The sequence below is a fragment of the Lissotriton helveticus genome, chromosome 10 (genome assembly GCF_964261635.1).
Source record: "Lissotriton helveticus chromosome 10, aLisHel1.1, whole genome shotgun sequence".
Classification (NCBI taxonomy): Eukaryota; Metazoa; Chordata; class Amphibia; order Caudata; family Salamandridae; genus Lissotriton; species Lissotriton helveticus.
Window position 1 is genome coordinate 906,110,104 of NC_136071.1, and position 21,599 is coordinate 906,131,702.

The 21,599-nt window shown below is 40.7% G+C and overlaps 1 pseudogene; it reads left to right on the forward strand.

The window, feature by feature from the left end:
• The first annotated feature begins 1,015 nt into the window (after nt 1–1,015).
• Nucleotides 1,016–1,191, forward strand: LOC144786297 (U2 spliceosomal RNA; annotated as a pseudogene).
• Nucleotides 1,192–21,599: the final 20,408 nt, after the last annotated feature.

Here is a 21,599-nt window from a genome sequence, read left to right on the forward strand (position 1 = left end):
TTGCTCCATTATCCTAACTTTAGATTCGTACTACTGACTTTGACAGAAACAGTTCTTCCAACACTAGAAAATCTGTTGGCCAATCATGGCTTTCATGAGAAAGAGATTTACAGAAGTATATGAAACTCTGGGCATAGATTGATGTGGCTAGAGGCATACAGTGAAGTGCAACATTTCATGAATAGCCTAAATATAAATCTATACTTTCAGAAGAGCAAATGAAAGCCATGAAATGGACCCTGCATCAATTCCTAAGGGAGTGCTGGATTATGCATTACTGCTTGTTTAGATGTATGTCAGTGACCGTGCTACAGGACCAATCCAAAGCATGGATTGCACTCTGTCATTAAATATAGGCTACCACAAGTGCTCGGAAACCTGGACTTTTAAAACTTCAAACCATGTCCATTATGAATAATAGATGAGCAAGGCACCAAAGTAACAGCTGCCAGGGGAAACACTATCACTTAAAACATGTCCGTGTTTACAAATTAAAGAAAAGAAGCGATCAGAATGAGTGCAAGACGTGCAGACAAAGAGTCTGACAGTGACTCAAATGACTTCCAAAGTTATATATGTAGCATACCCTCTCAGATTGTGGGCTTTGAGGGTGACTGTGACTCAGACTTGAGGGGAGAAGGGAAAACAACAAAAGCATATTGAATAGAGATCAAGAATTACACCAGATCCCATGGTTGGTATACCATTTGCAACCAAACCCATCTCACTGATACACATTATGCGACAAATGCCACTTAATAGTATAAGTTATAATTATAGGTGAAGATTAGAAATGAATTTTAACACTAAAGTGCTTTTACAAGTGTACATTTGAGTTTTTACAAAGTGAAAATCCCACATTCGGCTATACCTCCACTAATATGGGGATATGCCTGGGCCATTCATAGCAATAGCCTAGAAACCCAGTTAGTAGTGTCTCTGAAAAAAGAACATTTGTTTGTGTTTCTAGGTTTGGAAACTACCTGCAAGAGAGCATGCATAAATGAACATACCAATCGCTTCTCGGCCTTTTGGCTAAGATCAAGTGTAGTATCTGTTCTTATCAGTTTAATAAATGAACATACCACTCCCACACGATTGCATGTGAAAATACACAGGAATGCCCCCAAACTCAATGTTTGACCTGGTATCCTTCACGTGGTTTTCCTTGTCTTTTTGCCTCTACCTCCTGTATTTCTGATTGTGTGCTGGACTTCATTTTAGCTGTTTTTTGTACTCTAAGCACTTTACCACTGCTGATCAGTGCTAAAGTGCAACTGCTCCCTGTGTAAATTGCGATCATGATTGGTTAGCCATGATTGGCATTTTTGATTTACTGGTAAGTCCCTGGTAAAGTGCACTGTGTGTGCCCAGGGCCTGTTAATCAAATGCCACTAGTAGGCCTGCAGCACTAGTTGTGCCACCCACATAAGTAGCCCTGTAAACTTGTCTCAGGCCTGCCATTGCAGTGCTAACTTGGCAAGCCAACCAACCTGCCAGGCTCAAATCTTCCCCTTTGTTACATGTAAGGCATCCCTAAGGTAGGCTCACGGTACCCCTATGGGCCGGGTGTAGTGTATGTGAAAAGTCAGTCATGTACGGGTGTGTTTGACATGCCCTGATAATGAAATAGTGGCAATTTTGTTTTTCACTATTGCAAGGACAAACTCTCGGATAGTTATCTTTGGACCTGCCTTGTAACATTATACAAGTGTAACTTTCAATTGGGAAAAGCTAGAGATTTGGAGATTGGGCTCTCTGAGCTCAGAATTTAAAACACATATTTTAGTGAAGGTGATTTCTAAATTGTGTGTTTGAAAATACCACTTTTAGAAAGTGGGGATTTTCTTGCTTTACCATCCTGAACCCCTGCCTGCCTGTGGAAATAACAGATGGTTTAGATTGACAGCTGGGTTGTTTGTGCATTCACTCTAGACAGTAACACAAAGGGAGCTGAGGTGTGCCCTGCATATCATGATGGCCCATCACCAGGCCGATGGGCTTTCCTGAGCTTCCCTGGTGGGTGGAGTTGTCACTGACACCTGAATAGAGCTGTGTCTGGCCTCTCATAATGCTGTCTTCCCCCTTCCCCCCCTTAAGCGTGTCTGAAGCAGGATCATGTAGACAACAAAGACTTTCCTTTGAAGTATGCCTACTTCGAAGGCCAAAAGGGATGTAAGTATTGGGCCAGTAACCCACAATTTTTAGAACACTTCTGGGCTGAGGACTCTGCCAAGAAGAAGAATTGAAGAACTGTCAGGAGGAGTACAGCCCCTTTGCTGTGTGTTGCTTTGCTGATTTGGCCTGCAGTTGCTGCTTCTGTCTGTGGGCAGTGAAAGAACTGGACTTTGCTTTCTTGAATCCTACTTTTCCACGGTTCTCCAAGGGCTTGTGTGTGTTTGCCTCCTTTTGGAAGTCTCAGGGCAATCAAAGACTTCACCTGCAGCATCTCTTAACTCTACCGCTGGGAGTTCTGACCTGACAAGTGGTGCCAATTCCAATTCTGGGCCCTTGGAGGTTGTCCCTCCTTCAAAAGATCTTAGTCTGAAACCCTCAGTAAATATCTCTCATTTAGGTGCCTCCACGCTTCTTAGCTGAGCAGCAGTGCCTAACTTGTATAACCCCTTCGACGCTCATGACGAGCTGGGCTCGTCATGCAGTAGCCTCCTGCTACGCTCATGACGAGCCCAGCTCGTCATGTAAAGTGCATCTGCTGCTTTTCCAGCACAGGGGAAAAATCCCCATAGCGTTCAAGGTGTTAAGAATGAGTGCTGGAGCCAAAAGCTCTCCTCAGAAGCAAGCGTTCAATGCTATTATATGTTGGCACGACTGATACCAAGCTGTGTAGCCTTGATTCCACTTCATGCCTCTTAAATCCACTACCAGACACTACATTCCCCTTTATCTTATTCTTGCAGGTACTTCAACACCAGTCGTTCCCCCTTTCTGACATTTTTCAGTCTTACTCTTCCTACTTCTTTCTTCTTCTTTGTGTGTTTTCCCCTCTGTCGCTCTTGTAATGTCTGATAAACAAATTAAGTGCCAGTCCCCTAAAACGAGTTCTAGTGTGCCCCACCTGCACCCTTCGGCTTAAATTAAGCACTGCATTGCAGTATGTTCGGAGACAAAGAAGTTTTCTTAATGAACTGACAAATATTTAGCCTTTCAAATGTGTTGTTAGAATAATTTCAAACAAATTATACTTTTCTGCAAAAAGTGCAACTAAGAAGTCAGTAATAATGGCCTAAAGCTATTTCGAAAATACCTTTCTGCAAATATGCATCAGAATAGCTGCATTAGGTTAGGCACTAATTCAATGTTCAAAGTTCCTTGAATACACGCTCTTAACGAAAATATCCCTGAGAACAATTCGTTTACCTGGGCAAGGATGGCTATATTGTAAATAAAAATACCTTTTGGAACTTAGACAATTTATATTTATTGAGTATGCTTTGGTTTCGGAAACGAAAAATATTTTCAGAGCGAAGCCCACTCATTTAAAATGTTGACATTCTTGTCTTTAAGTGCTGATAGCTTTTGCTTAAAATAAATTGACTGTTCCGTGCGTGCTGTAAATCAGTGGCTCAGTAGCAAATCATACATTATGAAACTTTATTGATTATGGTACATGTGCTTCTGGGTTTCTTCTTCACATTCTGGACTTCGGCTACCAGATCATGGACACCATCTTTTTTCAGTTTCAACCCACATTTTATTGGGATTTCTAAGCCCTTCAGTAAACACATAAGTCCTATTATGATGCTGGTAGGACAAGCGTCCAACCGGCATAGTGTCAAAAAAAGGACCCCCGACAAAAGAGTCGGTGGTCCCCCTTCCCAAATTAGGATGTGACTGCCTTCACGGCGGTCGGAAAGTGTGAGTTTCCTATTGAGGCTTGAGCTGATGGCTGCAGCACAATCCGCAATAGGAAAAATACACTTGTTAAACATCCATGCACTGTGTGGTGCCTATCACACGATGTATGAATGTTTGGGGGCACCACAGGTGCCCACCAGGCCTTTTAGCCTCTTCCATGCATCGGATGGCCCCCGGCCGTCTGATGTCACGGTGGGCATGTACGTCGGACAGCTGGGGGCCGTCCGATTTGCGCACACGTAGAATTTACCCGCACAGCGGGGAAATGTGCGCAGCATCGAAGCGGATAGTGGAGGCCACTAGGGACAGAGGACCCAAAGTTCATTTCCGACTGCCTTTCTATGATGGTCAGACGGACATAGAAAGACTGTCGGAAACATGCATTGTAATCCCCATGGAGGCACACCCTCCATTTTGGGACTTACTATCCCCCTCTACCCCAATGGGCTCCTTGAGCCTGTCGGAGGAGAAGTGGATTCCCCCCGCAGGTACCGTTCGTACCGTTGGTATCATAATACGGCGGTCGGACCGATGCTTCAGATATCAGGCAGAACGCCACCGACGAGCTGTCGAATAGCCTTCCGCCTGACATCCTAATAAGGCCCATAGTTTTTATTACTGTACAGAGAGAAGCCACCCAACAATTACTAGTTTCAAATGTTTGGTCTGGTCATTCTCTGGTTCCTGAGCTCTGTCTGACTGACAGTTCTAGCATCTTGCTCTCTGGTTCAATTTTTGTCTCAAAAGACCCTGGCTGTTCGAATTGTGCTTTATAGGAAGTCAAACGTGATACAGCTGCTGGGCCTTCTGTAAGATTCCATTTCTATACTAGCTGACTGATGAGACAAATATGCAGTTGAAGCATTGTGCTGTGTAATGTAGTCATTTAAGGATACACAATCTGAAAATGCAACTTTACTTATACGTATTTTGAAATGTACCAGAGAAAGAGAGTTTATATCAGCATGTCAGGCCTTTTAAATGTAAATTTTGGACAAAGGTCATATTGGGGTTTTTCATTGGCTATACAAGGCACTATGCGGCTGCTAAAATGCACCTTTTTATTGCTTTCAGTCAATGCGCATGCTCTGTGGGTTACACATTGTAAAAAAAAAAAAGCTCAGAAAGATAATATCGAAATATGTGAATCTATTCTGACATTGTTCTATTTTGTAACAGTATGAAGAAAATGTCTTGGACTCATGTATGTATTTACTGGAGAAAAGTTGTTTGAAAGGTAACGCCAGAAAAAATCCAGTTGTCGTTTCCAGAGCAATGTCCGCATTGGTAAGTATGTTAAAATTAGTTTCAATCATAACTAGAAAAGGGCACTTGATACACCTTATGAGCTTCACTAATAAACTTCGATTGAACACTGCAATCTGCAACTGCTCAGTGAGGATTAATCCTAGATGCTCAAAAGTGTGCACACACTCCAGTAGGGAGGCTTTAAGCCCCGGATTGGGTCTAGTGGTACGGCAGAGGCTGAGAACCGTGTGGTTTGTTTTTGTGGTATTGATTTCCAGACCCCTTTTAGTGCAAAATGTGTCAAAACTGTCTAGAGCCATCTGCAACCCCATGAGTGATTTGGATATTAATAAAGTATCATCCGCAAACATGGGGCAGGAATTCTGATGCCTGCGAGACTTGGGGGCTCTCCCTCACAACCATTCAAATGGTCAGTCAAATCATTAACATAAATTGTAAAAAGGTTGGGGGCTAACACGTAACCTTGCCTGACCCCTCTTGTGACAGGGAAGCAGTCTGTCAGCTTGCCTACTTGACCACACCTCAACTGGGCCTAATTGTGCTCATGAAGTCTTCTAACGTTGACCAGTAAACATTTAGGAACACCCATGTTGGCCAACACCTGTCAAAGCTTGAGTCTCGGGACCAGGTCAAATGCAAAGCGGGCATCTACAAACACTACATACAACCTCCCGCCTCCCAGAGCGACAGTCTTCCAAAAAAGCATTTGGAGGCGGAAGACCTGGTAATCTTTAAAATAAATTGAATCGAAAATCACACGAGTTTGACCTTCTACAGTGGACCCTGTGAAGGAGCTATTTTAATTTCTAGAGGAACCACTGTTACTATGTCACTCCTGGCATAGGTTTAAGACTCGAACTCCTGGAGTAGAAAATGCAGGTGGTTAAGTTGCAGGAAAAGATAAATTCCCTGGTTGGAGTTGTCCGTTCCTGCACATAAACAATCCTGCATAAAACACAAGCACCCTGGCACCATGGTGCAGAGGTGTCTGAGTTGGCACTAGCCAGCACATTGGGCCCCATTGTGGGAAATGACAGGAATGTGCCATATATAATGTTAAATATGGAGCATTCCCTCCCTTTTTCTATCAAGCAGTGCAGCAAGGTGGCTTTCTGCGCCGCATGATCATTTAATAAGTATAGGAGTGGCCCATGGATTTAAGAGCAATGGGTAGCGGTGAGGAGGAGGTGACAGACGACGACGAGGGAAAATTAAATTTAAAAAAAGAGAAAACCACTCACCAAGGTGAGTGGGTTTCTTTTTTTAATTAAATGTTCCCTCATCGTCCTCTATTGCTCTCCTCCCTCCCCCACTGCTCTTACCTGCACAGGCTGATGCAGGATAAATATGCCCCCAAGTCTGCACACTAATAACTTGCATCTGGAGCAAAGGACAGGTGTGAAACAAAGACTTCTCAGCAAGAGAGTACATTGAAGGCCTTGAGGATATGCATGTGTTTTGTCTCTTAAAATGTGGGAAGGCCTCCGTGGTTTTATTATATGTTCTCCATAAGATTAGATGAAACTGAGAATAGACTTGTTAAAATGGAGATGAAAATAGTGTTTGAGATAAGGCATCTATGGCCTAAACCAAGATAGTCATCTAATTAGGAAAACCTGATCATCACTGACCCTATATCATTAACACCTAGAAAATATGAGAGTGTGAAGTAGGCTCTATTATCCTGTTGGAAAGTAAGGAAGAGAGCTTGGGAAACATGTATAGGCATTTATATAGCGCACTACTTACCCGTAGGGTCCCAAGGCGCTTCGACCGCTGCGAAACCCTTCCTGGCTTCCCTGAGAGATGGTCCCTTAATGGGTATCTCCAGGGTGAGACCAGGCATCCCCGGCGGTCTGGTGGGGCCGTTAGTGAAGATGAGGCAAGCTAATGCCCAGAGTTGCAGAGTGTGAACGCTGATCAGAGTGGGCACCGAGGCGAGAGAATTATCGAGTCCGCTGACCCTGGTCCAGAAACCTGGGTCAGCGGTAAACGGTAAACGGTACACATAATTTACCCATACTTTGAGATTTTTCCTGATCCTTGCAGTAGCAAGTTCAATCACGCAGAGTGCTGGTGTTCTATGGGTACTAGGGTTCAAGTGAAATATGTGCAAGTCTGTTTAAAGGACTAGCTAGATGATGATGAACATTCAAGTCCTAACCCCATGGAGGTGTTGTGATGCTGAGTCTAGGTACAGCACTACACAAGTATCACAGTTGTAATAAAGATGTGAATGTCCAGCCTGATTTTAGCACATCTTGTACATGTTTTGAAACAAATAACACTTGAATAATGTCTGAAAATATGTAAATAGATATACAGAAGAATATGAGGACGATTAAACCCATAGAAAACACAATACATAATAAGAAACTGCAATGTCACACAATATAGTAATAGCACCAGGGCCACTGCCTATAAACATCTATGCCGTTTGAGATCATTAAATAATTGCACACATTGAAACACTCTGTAAAGTGAGAAAACACAACACAAGTGCAGTTGCTTTAAAAGTGAAATGGTTCCAGTAATGTTCACAAACATATACCATTCATAAACTCTTCCTGATCATGAACAAAAGCCTGTAAAATTGAGGAAAACTTGCAATGATTCACAAATGTTTACTGATGATGGCTATATTACTAATTGTGCACACTGTCAACAAACAAACAGAAAAGCTGTTTCAATCAACTTACAATGGAAAAGAACTTGTTAGTAAAATGGGAATACATCGGTGTTTGAGAAGTGGAGCAGCATGTTCCGGGATGACAAACTAATTTCCAGGTTGCAGGTGAGGTCATGTTGGTCCCTTAAAATGAGTTTACTGTGCGACCTGAGGGCCCTTCAGGCTTTCTTTTAGCACTTTCTCACACAGGGGGCCAACCTCGATGATGAAGGGGACACAACACAGTCTGGTAAACAGCTTTGATATGCAGAGCTAAAGGCTCAAAGAGCTCAACTGGACAATTCTTCTTTCTCTGAATAGCAAGTAGGCCAACATGGTGCTGGGCCTGTTATACAGACATGGGTCAAATGGAAAATGAAACAATACAAGTTGGTGCTGAGAGACATTGTACTCGACCAGTAAAGTCACCATTCAGCTTATGCACATTTGTAGCTGTAACTCTGTAACTCTATGAGGCAGCCCAGCTCTGACCTCTGGTGAGGGGTAAAAATGGCTTCTAGGTGCTGTGCAAGCTTCTCTGGGTTCCTTGGGCCTCTTGGGTGCTTACACATCTCTATGTAGCAGTAGTGGGGTAGTTTTTTTAAAAGACTGACCTGTACACCGGGTTATGTGTATGTTTCTTATACTCTATCACACATTGCAAAAGATTATAAATTGAAATGCCGTGATATGTGTGTTTGAAAAACTTCTATTTAATGATTATTTTTTTCTTTTTCCACACTTTTTATAACAATTTTTACAATATATCACTTTTTTACATATATATAAATGACAGTTAGTATACTTATTATACACTTCAAATCAACAACTGATTATCATCGCCCATTACAAAACTAGATCCAACGCGTTTCGGCGGCTGGCCTTCATCAGGAGTTTTGTATTTTCATATGTCGATTTGATACTAAAATGGTAGAAAATACTCAATTAATTATACTCAGCACTAGAACAATCTATATTGTGCAGCATGTGACAGTAGTTATATCTGTATTATACTCATTTTTTCTCTTAATCTGATTATGAGCGTTCTCTCCTAACACCGAAAGCTCTCTACCCTAGACAATTACAAACTCTAACTATAAAATTTCTATCTACAAATATACAAGCATTATATACATTTACATATTTACATACATACAGATTATATTTACATTCGAAAATAAGTGTGATTCGATTTCTTTCCATATTATCTTATGTTCCATATTTCATTTTCATACCAAACATGAGTCTTTAATACATGTTGAGTGTGAATATAAGTGACTGCAGATTGGTAACCAAGGGCTCACACAGGCTATTGGTAGGTGACTTAAAAATACTGAATCGAAGTATATCCTACCTTTAAAGTCTACGGGGCATTCTGTATTTGATAGATATGTGCAGTATCTGGGTGAGGGCACGAAGTGAAGTACTTCAACAGGTTTAAAATCTGTTGAGAAAAATGTGGAAACAAAGGCTCAATGATCGTATAAGTTTACCTATGTTGCCAACAACCGCTGGTTTTGAACTATAATACCTGTGATCTGATTTTTTCTAATGGCGGTCTGATTCTTCAAATGTGCGTTGAGTAAAACCGTTTGTTTTCTGGCACTCCCCAGAACTTGAGTACTGACGAAATTTGAATTATTCTACCAAAGAATGAAGATAGAACAAGATATAAGCACATATAAAGTCGTAGGATACTACCTACTAAGGCAAGAGTATGTAATCAGAAGTTACCTACTTGTAGCTTTCTTGTGTAGATATTACAGTTCTGGCCGGCTGTTTACCATCTTTGATTGGCACAGAGGCGAATGCTACAACAAGGGCAAATTTTTAGCAAAATGTGCAATTAATATCATTCTTCGCAGAGGTAGCTACTTAAATAATAGGAATATATCATTGAATGTACCTGCTGAAAGTCGGCAGAAGGTTGTGCTCACTGCTTTAAATTGGAAGAGCAGTAAACGGATCGTGCTAGATGGCGAGGTGAGGCCCGGTAGCACTGATGTGATCCTGTCCGTCAAAACCAGCAAGAAATGAAGAAAAGGAATAATTAAAATTCCACTGCTATGTTTGATATAAGTCACAGAATTATCTCAATGGCCAGCGAATCTACACGACTAATGCAAAATTAAACGGCATATGAGACTAGTATTTAAATATACTCCAATGACGGCTAACGGCTATGACCAAACGACTAGTATCTAAATGTACTCCCTTGGTTGCTGACGGCATTGGCCAAACGACATATACATAATTGTGGGTGATATCTGATCTAATCTAACACACTAGGTAGGCAAAGATCTCACTTACTTCAGATAGAACTGATACGGAGTTCCGTCATACCCGAACTGCTGCATCGGAACCAGGACGTATGCGGGATATTTAAACTACTCGATCCCGCTGTCATATGACGTTTCAAAGCGAGTCTCGCGATGTTCGAGACTGCGGAGCGGGGAGTCAGTCGGGACATTGAATACCGAAATATGCCGCCATCTTGGAGTGTAGTCACATCTGCTCATCCATAGCGACCCTCGTCAGAGTATTATTGCCTGGGATGAAAAACCAAAATGTATATGCATGTATGCAAAACGAGGGTAAACGCAAAGCCTATGTAATGTTTACACACTGGGCGGAATGTGTATGTAAAATGACCCGAAGGTGATAACAAATATATCAGTGTGTCAGAGGCTGCTTAATCTATAGCACCCAATGCAAAAGTATTCTATTTCACGAAATCGCAAACGAATGGAGTCAAATGCTCACCAAGCGCGAAAGATAATGTGCGACCAAGAGAGTGTAACATGTGGTGTAAAGGGGGCCGCCATATTGAAGAGGTGCAGAACCTCCCAGATTGACTGAATTGCATACAGGGTTACTAAGGGCCAATGTATAACCTGTGGGAACACTAAATTTAAAATCTGCAGACACTAAAGAGATGGAGGAGAAGAGAAGGATATGAACAACAAAATAAATGGGAAATGTGCAGCGCCCACCTTTAGTATAGACAAAATCATAGCAAATGTCTCATAGATCTTTCAAAACTAATTGAGGCATACATCTGCAAGTCTTATTTATTTCCTCTCAACATTTGCATTTTGATTTATTACCAAGACATGGACTGTATTATCTCTTACAGTCAACTCTTATATCAAAAACAAGGGTACCCAAGTCTGTTTATTTGTGTGTGTCTTATAGCAATGCTTGTTCCCATGGGATTTCTGAATTTAACCCATTGGTTGCTGTTCCAAGCAGGAAAATCCAATAGACTTCCCGCATCTTGCGGACTTTCTCCGAGTCTAAGCCAGTCTTTACTTGAACTCTTTCCAGAATATACCAAGACATGTTATCTGGGGTATGGTTACAATCCAGATAGTGTGAGACCATAGGAGCAGTTAGTTTCTTCGTTCTTATCGCAGATCTATGCTCTGTCAGTCTCACATTGATCGCTCTACCAGTTTGGCCCACATAGCCCAATTGACAAGGACAGATAATAAGATAAATCACATTGCTAGTCCTACAATTATTGAGATCCCTTGGTTTCACCTGTTGTTTATTAAATGTAAGACTAGGACCTTGCAAAACTGTTTGACAAGATTTACAGTTGCTACAGCCGTACGTGCCTGTCACTGGTTGCATATTTAAAGAGATCTGATGTTCATTTGTGTTAGATGTCAGCATTCTGGATCTTACTATATGGTCTTTCAAAGATTTGTTCCTCTTATAAGCAAAGATTGGTTTAGGCAATTGCTCTTTCTTGGTGAGGTTCACATTTAATATATGCCAGTTTGCGTACATTATTTGTCTTATTCTGTTGTTAAGGACCGAGTGTTTAGTTATGAAAATCAAATTGGGGACTACTTTGGTAGTTTTAGGTTCAAGGAGACATTGTCGATCATAAAAGCGAGCCCGCTTATATGAATCTCTTATGATTTTGTTCGGATACCCACGTGCGAGAAATTTGGCCTTCATCATTGTGGATTTTACATCATAATCAAGGATGCTCGTGCAGTTGCGTCTGAGGCGCAGAAATTCACCAAAAGGTACGCTATTCTTTTGCACAGTAGGGTGGTAACTATCGTAGTGGAGAAGGGTGTTCCTTGCCGCTGGCTTCACAAAAAGATCAACGGCAAGGGCCCCCTCCTGGTGCTTGATGACGACATCCAAGTACTCCACTTGTTCCCTGTCTTCATGCTTGGTAAACTTAATGTTTTCATCACATTCATTTATCCATAGGAAAAATTCCTCCAGACTGTCTTCATTCTCTACCCAAATAAAAAAGACGTCATCTATGTATCTCGACCAGTTGGTCACAGATTCACAGAACGGCGCTATTTCATTGAATATGTATATGTCCTCGAATCGGGACATATATATATTAGCTATGGTAGGGGCGCAAGAAGCGCCCATACTGACTCCTTGCTGTTGTTTGTAGATGTTACCATGGAATTCGAAGATGTTATCAGTTAGCACAATCTTAAGGCATTCCAGAATGAAAATCGATGGACAAGAGATTTGATATTTTTGGATAAACCAATGAGTGGCCTCTAGTGCACCTAAGATGGGAATATTACTGTAGAGTGCCTCCACATCCATAGTGACTAATATTTGGGAAGTGTTGCAGAATTCGATATTTTCCACTAAATTTATTATTTGTCTGGTGTCTTGCACATAACCTGGGATTCGAGCAATATGTGGGCATAAAATGGCATCGATATACTTTGCTAAGGGTTCAGTTATGGAGCCAATAGTAGTAACTATTGGCCTCAAAGGTGGATCTTTGGTATCTTTGTGTACCTTAGGAATGCCGTATATGCTAGCCAATTTCGGGTTGTCTATATTCAGGTATTGCCATTCCTTATTACAAATTTCCCCCTCTCTGAGTGCTTTGTCTGTCAACTTTTTGATCTTGGCTTTAGTTTTGGCAGTAGTGTCTTTGGTTATACGGGTGTAGAAACGGGAGTCACTCAACATCTCTTCCATTTTTTGAACATATCTGGGTGTGTCATATACCACGATGCCTCCTCCCTTATCACAGGCTTTTACTGTGATATTTTTATTTGTTTTAATCAATTCAAGTGCCTTATATTGGTTCGAAGATAAATTGAAGGGAGTTCTGGGTACATATGTGGTAAGATTAGTAAACTTATCGTATATGACCTGTTCAAAAATTGCTACTTGAGGAGGAAGTTGGTCTAGAGTAGGTGTGAACACTGATTTAGGTTTCAGTCCAGAAAGATTGAATTCTTCAGTATTGTTCCCTTGTCCAGAGAAAAAAAATTTGAGTCTTATCTTTCTCATGAAAATTTGTAAATCCCTAAAGAGGTCGAATTTGTTGAGGCCTGAATGAGGGGCAAAAGTTAGACCTTTGGAGAGCACCGAGATGGTGTCATCCGTAAGGTTCTGATTGGAAAGATTGAAAATGGGTAGCTGTTCTAATTCCTCCAGTAACGGTTGTTCCTGGTTTCCAGGTATTGTTCTTGCATCATGGGCTGATGTACTGGGAATTGATAATTCTGGGTTGGAGCACTCTGAAAACGCGGCTGGTATCGCAGTCTCCAGTTCCCTCTGCCAGAAGGACGTTGGCCTAAAAAAGATCTCCTGTTCTGATATCTGGTGTTGGGTCAGTAGTGGGGTAGGCCGGCAGAACTTCTACGGGGACTTCAAGCTTGTTCCTAGCCAAGAGAAAATGAGCAGCCATCAGCTCTGTATCTTGGGAAACCCGCAACTGCAGGATATTTACAGATCTGGTTCATTTAAGGCATATGACCCAGATGTACAACCACAGCATTTTGCGACTCGCAAATTATGAGAAATTGCGAGTCACAATTTGCGAGTCGCAAAGTGCTATGTACAACAGTGTCTGAGACACTGTTTGCGATTCCCAATGGGGTCGCAAATTGCATGCCTCATGAATATTGATGAAGCAATCGCAATTTGCGACCCCATTGGGTATGGCTAGCACTCCCAGGGATGGTGGCTTGCTAGGGTCAGCCGACCACCATGTTTGGGACTGCTTTTAAATAAAAGAGTTACTTTTTAGGTCTAGCACCTGGGAGCCGATCGCGAAGCGATCGTCGACTCAAGACTCTATTGCAATCATTTCTGCTTACAACGAGCCAAGGGAGACAGAGGAGACAAGAGATGTGCACACGCGCGTAAACGGATCAGGTCGCACGCGCTTCCTGTCTCCCATAGCTCCTTGTAAGCGGGGACACACGCACACACACATACAGAACCCCCCCGCCGCCGCGCACACACACACATAGAGAACCCCCCCGCCGCGCACACGCATACACACTCACATAGAGAACACCCCCCCCCCCGCCGCCGGTGCCGCGCATACACACACACGCACACACACACACACACACACATAAAGAATCCACCCCCCCCCCGCACCGCCGCGCACACACACACACACCTTTGCCCAGCTGGCGGTTGCGGCACTCGTCGCTCACCACCACCTCCTCGATGCACCGGAAGGACACCGTGTTTAGGCTCCAGTCCAGCAGCAGCAGCCGGGGGCAGCAGCAGTCGAGCTACGTGTCCAGCCCCGGTCGCCGATACCAGCCCGGCAGGAGCGCGAGCCTCTGATGTAGCACGGTGGGTACGGGCTTCTGGCGCGCGCAGCATTGTCTATGGAGGAGGCGGCTACCAACGCGCGCCTTTGGATTGGGTCGCGCTCGTGAGCTTGTAACGTAAACAACTCACGACGTGACCCAATCCCAAGGCGCGCGTCTGAATCTTCCTCTGCCATGCTTGTTATACCAGCAGTTTTTCACGGATCACTGACTTAATATCGACGTCACAAATATCGAGATCCAAAAATATCGAGAGACAAAATATCGACTCCCTATCTTCAAACAGGTAAGTACCAAAATATCGACTACAAAATATCGACTTACAAAAATATACTTTCAAAATATCGATTTTTTTAAATGTCTTAAAATTAAGTTAAAACTAATATAGTAATAAATATATTTAATATAAACTTAGAAATAATTATTAAAAAAATGTAATTTTAATAAATAATTTATATAATTAAGTATTGGTAAGTATATAATAATTTTTTGAATATAAATTAATTAAAAACATTATAATATAATTTAATTGTATTTAATTGTATTTAATTAATTTAATTTAATTTAAATGTAATTTTACTTTATTTTTACAAAGTACCCCTGTACCCCAAAAACCCAAAACCGACCCTGAACCCTAAAAATACCCCTTTACCCAAAAACTGAAAACTGACCCTGAACCCTAAAAATACCCCTTTTCCCAAAAACTGAAAACTGACCCTGAACCCTAAAAATACCCCTTTACCCAAAAACTGAAAACTGACCCTGAACCCTAAAAATACCCCTTTACCCAAAAACTGAAAACTGACCCTGAACCCTAAAAATACCCCTTTACCCCAAAAAACTGAAAACTGACCCTGAACCCTAAAAATACCCCTTTACCCAAAAACTGAAAACTGACCCAGAACCCTAAAAATACCCCTTTACCCAAAAACTGAAAACTGACCCTGAACCCTAAAAATACCCCTTTACCCCAAAAACTGAAAACTGACCCTGAACCCTAAAAATACCCCTTTACCCCAAAAACTGAACACTGACCCTGAACCCTAAAAATACCCCTTTACCCAAAAACTAAAAACTGACCCTGAACCCTAAAAATACCCCTTTACCCAAAAACTGAAAACTGACCCTGAACCCTAAAAATACCCCTTTACCCCAGAAACTGAAAACTGACCCTGAACCCTAAAAAAAACCCTTTACCCAAAAACCCAAACATATAACATTTTAAAAATAATTATATACTTACCAATACTTACGTTGTAATGGTATGCGTTGTAAAGGTATCTGCGTTGTAAAAACATGCTTTGTAAATGTATACGTTGTAAAAGTTTCGTTGTAATGGTAGTGCATAGTAAAAGTTGCGTTGTAAACGTTGCATACCCACTCCAGTGGGTGCAACAGTAGGGAAAGTGTTGGATAGCGTGGGGGTTAAAATTACTATTCCCACTCCAGTGAGTGCAACAGGAGGGAAAGTAAATACTTCATAGATAAATATAATTAAAAGAAATATTAATACCAATTACAATTAATTACCAATTATATTTAAATTAATTTCCAATTAATATTTAATTAACAATTAATTAAAAATAAATACCAATAAATGAAATAACATATTAAATTAATTATAATTAAATTACTTCCCACCCTATTCCCCTATAAACCCACAACCCGCTACAGAAAATAAATTACTAAAATAACATATTTATCAATTAATCAATTAAAATTAATTGCCAATTATATTTTAATTATTTACCAATTAATTTTTAATTAACAATTAATTAAAAATAAATACCAATAAATTAAATAACGTAGTAAATTAATTATAATTAAATTACTTCCCACCCTATTCCCCTATAAACCCACAACCCGCTACAGAAAATAAATTACTAAAATAACATATTTATCAATTAATCAATTAAAATTAATTGCCAATTATATTTTAATTATTTACCAATTAATTTTTAATTAACAATTAATTAAAAATAAATACCAATAAATTAAATAACATAGTAAATTAATTATAATTAAATTACTTCCTACCCTATTCCCCTATAAACCCACAACCCGCTACAGAATTATATTACACAAAAATTAAAAAATATTAACTTACCTTATTTTCGATATTTTTGTTGTCTATATTCTATCTAGTCGATATTATGTCATTCTATATTTTTGACTTCGATATTTTAGCTACTCTAGTCGATATTTTTGTAGTCTATATTATGTCTAGTCGATATTATGTCTAGTAGATATTAAAAACTCGATATTATGTCTCGTCGAAATTAAAAACTCGATATTATGTCTGTTCACCGTTTTTCACCACTTTAAAACTTCTGCAGTTCTTCATTTTCCGGTATGTTTTGCTTTCCCGCAGATATATTGGGGCTTACATAATGACAGAGACCTTTTCCTAATTCACCGCTTAATTTATAAATACGCCAGCCAGGCACCTTAAATTAACATATAAACACAGTAATGAGCACAGCTCAGATACGAAGAAGTAAGGGAGGAGGAAGTAAGGGAGGAGGAAAAGGCAGCGCGCACAGGCTCAGACACATGCAAGCTCGCTCGGCTCACCAGCCTCCTAATGTTGGGAAATCCACATCAATTTATCAAACCACCGTCTCACCTCTCCACCTGCGCGCACAGGCTCATATATGTGCAGGTTCCCTCAGCTCATCAGCCTCCCAATGTCGGTAAATCCACAGTGCTATATCTGATTACACTGCTAGGTGCTGTCTGCCAGCATCTTTTCATCACTGCGAAGCTCCTCGCGGTGCTTTATTCTGCGGTATGTTTTGCTTTTGCACATATAGTTGGTGTTCATACAATTTTTTATATTTATCACTTTATTTGTAGCTGTGTTGCCCAGTGCCCCGTCTCAAGGCACCTTCATACAACATGGGAACACACTTACAAGCACAAATTAAAATGCAAAAAAACTGTGGGCAAACGGAGAGCAGCGTGCATAGGCTCATATATATGCAAGCCTGCTCAGATCATCAGCCTTCTAATGCCGATAAAAGCACGGTGATTTATCAAACCCGGCCGGCACTGCTTAGCTTTTCACGGCACTTTGTTGTCCGGCGGGTTTCCTTTTAAAACGCACACAGAAGCGTATCTTTATTAAATTGTTCAGCTGCCGCTACTTACTTTGCTCAGCACTTATACAGCCCCAGCCATAACAGGCAACATACACGAGCCCTTTTGCTTGCTGCCGAGACCTAACAAGCATTTACAATGCAATAGGTCTCGCCATTATGCGCGTTTGAGCTATTGGCATTGTAAATGACAACGCCTTTTATTTATGTTTTTGATCTAAAATATGAATAAAAGGCATTGACATTTACAATGCCAATAGCTCAAACTCGCGTAAATGCGAGACCTATTGCATTGAAAATGCTTGTTTCAAATGCAGCCCACTTTCCTTAAAGGTAAACAGGGTGCATTTAGAAAAGAAAAATGAAACTTCGAAGTTTGATTTTTTAAGGGCAGGCATTAGTCCCTGGGACCACTACCTGCCCTAAAAAATAATTGCACATGCATTCCCAAAGGGGAAGAGGACCCCTTCCAGTTTGCGAGTGCCTTACCTCCCTGAGAAGGGTGGTAAACTACAAGTGTTTTGCAACCGCAATTGCGGGTGCAAAACATTCATACATTGGTTTTGGAGTCGCTATTAGGAAGAGTCGCCCTTGGAACGACCCTTCCTAAAAGCGAGTCACTAACCCTATTTTGAGAGTCACTAATTGATTAGCGACTCACAAAATAGGGTTGGTACATGGGCCACACGTTTTTTCCAGTCGCAAACGGGCCTAAAACCCCTTTACGACCACAAAAAACTGACATACATCTGGTCCTCAGAAGTGTAGAGGTGAGCTGCAGTTTACAAGTGCAAGTCGTGGTATTTGGGCACCAACTTAATATCCGATTGGAGTTAGTGTATCTATAAAGTTCGAAAATACCATCAACCAAGTAACAGTTTTCCTTCTCACATGTGTTTTACGAAACAGCACCATTTGCTCCCTTCCCAAAATACATTGTAGTGACCACTGCATATGTGCAGCTGGCTGTATACAAAATCAGAGGCCTGTTGTGAAAATAATTGTGTTTTTCCCTGGAAAGGCCCTGAGAAGAAACAACAGAAAAGTAGAAGAAGTGGACAAGAGGGTTGTCCTTGTTGTCCTCTGTGGGAGCAACTATCTTCTATCTTTCAACAGGCATGCATGTAGCAGAAATATGTTCACAGTCCACCACAGCAAACCCTAAAGTCAAATGGGCCATATTGAATCTGAATCATGCATTAAGATGTTCACGATTATTAATGCTGAACCAAAGAACATATTGTTTGAAACCACTTTTTGGGAACTCAAAGGGCCCACTTAGGTCATGTATGCATGGGACCAGTGGTGCAGAATACTTCTCTCTGGCTTCTGCCCACAGGAAGAAAGTAATTTACAGGAAATCTAACATTTCTAACATGGTCCTATATCACATTAGTGAAGAAGATTGAGTATGCTTCATTAGAGTGATGTCACATCCATAAAGGAATACTTTACAGGCTAGACCGTAAGCCTGTAAAGAATATTGTGAAAGCAACACAGTTATTCCCCTAAATTATGTATTTGTGCATTCAGTCATAAGTTATTTTTCACATAACGATTACAGCATTCATCTGTCTCTTTTAGGTAAATTCCAATGATGATTCAGGCGTTCTTACTGGAAACTGGTCAGGACAATATCCTGGGGGTGTCTCTCCTCTGAGCTGGACAGGAAGTGCAGCCATTTTGCAGAAATACTATAAAAGCAGAAAGCCTGTTTCATATGGCCAGTGCTGGGTTTTCTCTGGTGTTCTTACAACTGGTGAGCATTCTTCTCCTCAGTATTTATCATGCATTAAAATTCAGATGACCTGGGAAATCAAACTGACATTACCAACCCGAAAATAGATAATATGTGTTTTGGTTCCTGTGATATGTGCTATTGTGTCACAAATATATATAAAGATTGTTGCAGGCAGGGCCGGCTTTAGTATTGGTGGCACCTGGTGCGACAACCTTTGTTGGCACCCTCCCCACCCCCCAATGACCTGCTTCTTCACAGATTCCATCACTACCACCCTCCAACAGTGCCCCGCGCCTCTCCATAGCCCCTCTCTCACATGCATTTTATTTATTTCATTGCGCTACTTAGACCAGTGTAGGGTGTCAGAGCACTTAACATCACGCACACATTATACAGAGACAATTCAACATCTGTTTATAATCAGTGTATAAAAATGTTACATATGACAATGAGGATTACAGCATGTAGGAGTCATATGTCATCCATATGGCTGGGCTTATATTTTTACGAGTTCTTGGTCTGGAGATGCAAAAGCTCAGGATTTAAAAGTAACACACTGGTTGGGATTGGCTTTACTAATCTAATAAGAATCCTATTAAAGAATGTATTTATATGCAACAAATCATTTTTTACAACATTAGGATAATTAGAGACTGGGAATAATCATCATAAAGTTTTAACCTACAGCCAGCAGTTTGCATGCAGCTCTTTTATGCCAGTTGATAGCTCACTGTCTTCTATTCGGTTTGTGACTTATGAACTGCAAGTGAGACAAGGATCACTGTGACAAAAGCAGAAACACACTGAGCTATCTATTTTTGAGATCTGTGCAGAGGAGTTCTTTACAGCAGGCATGTAAACTCTCTGTGCGACTTTATTTAGATTCAAAACTGCCACTAGACAACATTCCAATCCCCTGATGTCTCTCCAGCTGGAACATTAATCATCAGCGTTATCTTGACATTTTTATTGTTGCCTGAAAACTGCTGGTTAGATAAGGAACTCTGCAGCAGTGTTTTTTTTAAAACCTATTATTTCTAAACTCAGTGCCCTGCAAGGTCAGCGACAGGTGCGGCTGCACCGGTCGCACCACCCTTCAGTCCGACCTGATTGCAGGGCCCGTAGGCAACAAGGCGTACATATTGCATTCTAATAATGTTATAATACAAACATGTTATGTTCATATGTAATGCATCCTTTTCAGTGTGTTAAGAGGTGGTGAAAGGTTAAATGATATCTATCTGTGATATTCCTTTATATTTCAGTGATGCGGTGTTTAGGGATCCCAGCTCGAAGTGTAACAAACTTTGCTTCAGCACACGACACTGAAGAAAATCTCAAAGTTGACATTTATCTAAATGAAAAAGGAGAAAAATTAGACGATTTGACTTCGGACTCTGTTTGGTAAGTGCATTTTCATTAACACATTTTTTTTTTTAAGTTTGAAGTTTATTGAAACAGAAAGAACCAAAGACAGAAAATGAAGAAACAATCAAAAGTTATGCGAAAAAATGAGAGTAATCTTACATATTAGCGAATTACATTTAGGATACTGAAACATAAAATATGAAAAATACAAGCAATGAATATGAGGAACATAGGAGGATGAGAAGATACCTTAAAATATGAAAACAGATTAAAAATATGATAAAACATTTGCTGTAAACAATAATATGATAATCGAATGAATTAAGGTAATGCATTTATGGAGGTTTACAAACTTCAACCGTACGTATTGGAAGTGGTGGAGGAGGTCTAGCCACTGAGGAAAGATAGTCAGTGAGGGGAAGCCATAAGAGATCACGTTTGATTGCTAAGGAGATAGGAGAGACAAAATTAGTGTCAAGTCGGTGATTAAAGCAAACTGCATTCCACCATGCAGTAAAAGAAACATCCTCAGCTTGTTTCCAATGCGATGTGATATGGTGGAAAGCAATGGCTATGCATAAGTCAAGTAATTTGTGGTTGGAGTCGGATTCAACAAAGGTGGGGGATAGGGAACCTAAGAAAATGTGTGAAATGGAGAATGAAACCGTAAATGTAAAAATTTTTTGTAACTGGGACCAAACTAAGTGCCAAAAACGTAATATAGGGGGACATTCAAATAGCATGTGTTTCAAATCAGCTGAAAGGGATGTGCAGGACCAACAAGTAGATGGAGTGTCTGGGGAAAAGGAGGATAGAAGTAATGGAGTGAATAATATACGATTATAAATAAAAAATAAGGTTTGTGTGGTATTTGCAGCTCTGGATGTACTGTGAACCTTGGACCAGATTTTGTCCCATAAAATAATGGACCATGTGTGAGATAAATCTTCTTCCCAAGCCAACTCAACCTTAGATTTGGAACGATCAGCAGAGGATTG